This window comes from Chrysochloris asiatica, unplaced genomic scaffold, assembly GCF_000296735.1.
Source record: "Chrysochloris asiatica unplaced genomic scaffold, ChrAsi1.0 scaffold00217, whole genome shotgun sequence".
Lineage (NCBI taxonomy): Eukaryota > Metazoa > Chordata > Mammalia > Afrosoricida > Chrysochloridae > Chrysochloris > Chrysochloris asiatica.
Genome location: NW_006408735.1, coordinates 760,904 through 765,664, shown reverse-complemented (window position 1 = coordinate 765,664; position 4,761 = coordinate 760,904).

The following is a 4,761-nucleotide window of genomic DNA, read 5'->3' as shown; positions in this document are numbered from 1 at the left end:
TGAAGAAGTTGGTGAAATTCTTTTGTTTCCTCATTACTGGCTTTAGTGATTGGTGCATAAATTCGAATAGTTGTATTATCACGTCTTCCTTGTGTTGTTGTTGTTAGGTGCCATTGAATTGGTACTGACTCATAACAACCCTGTGCACAACAGAATGAAACACTGCCCAATCCTGGGCTAACCTCACAATTGTTGCCATGCTTCTATGTAAATTATCCTACCAGAGGAAGCATTATATTTTAAGATAAATACAGAAATGTTATTTTTGATGATGAATGTGAAGCCATACCTATTCAATTTGAAATTCCTAGCATAGCAAACCATATGAATGTCAGAATCAAAATAACCAATACCAGTACATTTCAGCTCATTAACGCCAAGGATATTTATGAGTTCTATTTCATTTTTTATCATTTCCAATTTTCCTAGAGTCATACTTTGTACATTCTGTGTTTGTACTATTAGTGGATGTCTACAGCTGTTTCTCCTTGTTTTGAGTTGTGCCCATCAGGAAATTGAAGGTTCCAAAAGTTTTCGTCCATTTGTCTCATCACGAACAATTCTACTTTGAGGGGGCAACTTTTCCCTAGTTGTATTTTCAATACCTTCCAACCTGAGTGGCTCATCTTCTGGCGCTATATCTGGCAGTATTCTAGTGCTTTTCCTAATGTTTCAATATTCAATACTTTGGTGATATCAGACAGTGTTCCACTGTTATTCACAAGGTTTTCAGTAGCTCAACATTTAATAGTCCATCTCTCCTTCTTCCTAGCCTGTCTTAGTTTGAAAACTTAGGAGAAAACTGTCCACCTCAGGTGACCTTGCAGGACAACAACAACAACAACCTGGCTAACTGATTGGAAGAGATGCTTATTCAAAGTGAGGTGGAATGTGGAAATCATTGGAAAATATCATTAATAGCACATGTAAGTAAAATTTTGCTAAAGATAATTCAAAAATGGCTACAACAGTATATATACAGGGAATTTCCAGAGGTTCAATCCATATTCAGACAAAGATGTGGACCTAATGATATCATTGTGATGTCAGATGGATCCTGGTTGAAAGCAGAGAATAACAGAAAGATGTTCAAGTGCGCTTTCTTCACTATGCAAAGCTTTCAACTGTGTGGATCATCACAACCTATGGATAACATTGTGTGGTGGGTATTGCAGACCACTTAATTGTGCTCCTTAGGAACTTGTACATAGACCAAGAGGAAGTAGTTCAAAAAGAGCAAGGGGACACTTGATGGTTTAAAATCAGAAAATGTGTGTTCCTATGTTGTATTCTTTCACCATACTTATTCAATCTGTATGCTTAGAAAATAACACTAGAAACTGGACTATATGAAGAATAATGTGGCATCTAGATTATAGGAAGATTCATTAACAATTTGTGATATGTAGATGATGCATACTTGCTTGCTGAAAGCTTAGAGTACTTAACATACTTACTGATGATGATCAAAGATCATAGTCTTCGTATGGGTTGTAAAAAAATAAAAAAATCTTCACCATTGTACCAGTAAACAACATAATAATTGGAGAAAAGAGTAAAAGTGTCAAAGATATCACTTTTATATATTCTAATACCAATACTAATGGAAGCAACAATCAAGAAATCAAATCTTCTGTATAAGATATCTTTAAAGTATTCAAGAGCAAAAATGTCAGTTTGAGGATTAAGGCGCACCTGATCCAAGCATGTTATTTTTAATATGCATAAAAATTAGACAATAGACCATAAAAGAACTGATGAATTTGTGTTATGGTGTTGGAGAAGAATAATAAAAGTACCATGGACTGTCAGGAGAGCAAACTAATTTGTGTTGTAAAAAGTACAACCCAAATGTTCTTTAGAAGTCAGGCTGGTGAGACTTTGTGCCTCATAATTTGGACATATAAAGAGGGACCAGTCCCTGGAGAAGAACATCATAATTAGTAAAGTGGAGATTCAGCCAATGAGATGAATGTATACAGTGGCAGCAAACATGGGCTCAAGCATAACTAATGAAGTGAGGATGGATCAGGATCAGGCAGTATCTCCTTCAGTTGTGCATAAGGTTTCTATGAGTCAAATCCAACTTGATGAGATCTAACAACTACAATTGGCAAAATATTGAATGATGCAGAAAGTATCAAAAGAAGATAGATGGTCATTGGAAAAATGGATAAACAAGCTTTGGTACACATATACAATGGGATTCTGTGCAACATTGAAGACTAACAAAGAATCTGTGAAACACCTCATAACATGGATGAACCTGAAGGACATTATTCTGAGTGAAATTAGGCAATCACCAAAGGACAAATATTATAAGGAACTATTGTTGAAAAAAGGAGCTCTGGTAGCATAGTGGTTATGAATCGGGCTGCGAGCCGCAAGGTCAGCAGTTTGAAACTGCCAGCTGTTGCGTGGGAGAAAGATGAGGCATTCTGCTCCCATAAAGATTTACAACCTCGGAAACCCTGTACAGGGTCGCTATGAGTTGGAACTGACTCCATGGCACACAACAACAACATAATTGAAAAAAACTTAAGAAAAAGTTTCCATATTAAAAGTAACATTCTTTGCTAGTTACCAGGGCTTGAAGGGGGGGTAGAGTAATTCACTGACTAGAGCGTAGACACATGTTAGCCAGGGTGGGTAACATATAAGAAGGGGGAGTGCAATATACAAGCAGAGGGAGAGTGGCAGAAGAGTAACATTGAAGACAAAGGGAAGTATGCATAGGCAAAAGGAGGTAGAGGTAAATAGTGATATATACATAACTTTGGAACAACAGTATTGTGTTCATAGACACACAGATTGAGACATAAAATGAATGGGTAAGAGAGGAAGAATGGGATATATATATTTGAGTTTGAAAGAAGGTATTTGTACATGAATGGAAATTAAAGCCAAACAAACTTTCTACTTGATGGCTAATAAAACTATTGTGACTAAGTCATCTGCAAACAAAAGCAGAAAAGTCCATGGAAATTAAAAAAAAAAAAAAAAAGCAGAATCAAGATCTTGAAGCATTTCTTGGTAAAATTGTAAGAAGAAATGGAATATGTCTTTACCAGTACAAACAATCCTGAAGACAGCAGTGGTTATAGAGGTAGAAGTGGTCCAGTCAAAGCAAAAGCAGACCATTCAAAGAAAGGGAAATGACAAGGTTTGCCCTGTTTATGGCATTTTGCTTGTTGACTTTATGGATGGCAAAAGATCTATAGCATCTGCTTGCTATTACAGTGTTTTGAGAAAGTTAGTCAAAGTTTTAGCATAAAAATGCCTGGGAAAGCTTCAAAGAGTCTGTCTCCACCATGACAATGCACATTGCTAGCAACAAACAAGGGCAATTGCATGAAAGTTAAATGAGAAAGCATTAGGCATTCACCTTTCAGTCCTTATTTTCTTTATCTTTCTGACTTCTTTTTGTTTTGTAAATCTTTAAGGATCACTTATTTTGTTCAGTAAATGCAAACACTATTGCCCTGACAATTACATTTCCAGGATCTTCAATTTTGTTGAGGTGGACTAAATGACTGGTGTCATTGCTTACAGAGGTGTCTTTACCTTGGTGGAGGTAATGAGAAATAAAAATCGTATTTTTATTTTATCTTTTAATTCCATTTTCCATGAACTTTTTAAAGTCTCTTCATAAATATATGTTAAGTCATGTAGTGATCTTATGAAAAATGATAAGAGAGGCAGAGCATGAATAGAAAATGGAATTGTAATATTCTACATATGGTGACCAGGGAAGGTGTTTGCCTAACTGGCATGTATGCACATTCTTGGTCCTGTGCTGTTGAGTTGGCTCCTACTCATAGCAACTCTGGAGTGGTACAGTACGTAGCACTGGTCTGCTAAACACAAGGCCAATTGTTCAAACCCATCAACTACTCTTAGAAACACTATACAGGGTCACTATGAGAAACAATGACAGCACACAACAACAAAAATAACATAGGACTTGCAAGGAGTGTCTAGTGGGTTTGAATCACTGACTTCGCAGTTTGCAGCTCAGTGCTTAGCCTATAGTGTCACTGCAGGACTATGTACATTAGTGAGATACTTTTGTCTATGAAATTGACAAAGATAATTTAGAGAAAGAAGTACTTTACTTAATTTGCTATTGATGAAAGTATAGATTGATGCAGCTTTCTGCTATATATTTTGATAAGATGTATAAAATCCTCCTTTTAGTTACAGATATGATTAAACAAGTGGTAAAATTAATATTTAAGCATTTTTTATATTCACATAAAAAGGAAATCACTTTGAAGTTTATAACATGGTGATAGTAAAAGAAAATTACAGTACATCCAAACAAGAAGATATTGTGTACACAGGGAATAGTAAATACAATGTTTTCTTTAATAATAATAAAAAAAGTGATAAATTAGGAATTACAGTGAAAATCCATAACTACAAAATTATATATATGTGAATTAACGTGCTGGACTGCAAGGTCAGTTTGAACTGTAAGGTCAGTGGTTCAAGCTTACCAATCACTCCTTGGAAACCCTAAACAGGGCCACAATGACTCAGAACCGACTGGATGACACTTAATAACCACAACAATCTCCTTTTAGAAGACTTTATCAAGTTTTTATTGAAAAACAATGGTGTTAATATTTTATAACAATGAAACTATGCAGGAAAAAGAAGCGTATAAAACATCAAAACAGTAAAACTGTAGTATGATTATGCATTGTGTCAAAATTTTGTAAAATTATAAACTTAAATATTATTAAACAATACAAAGTG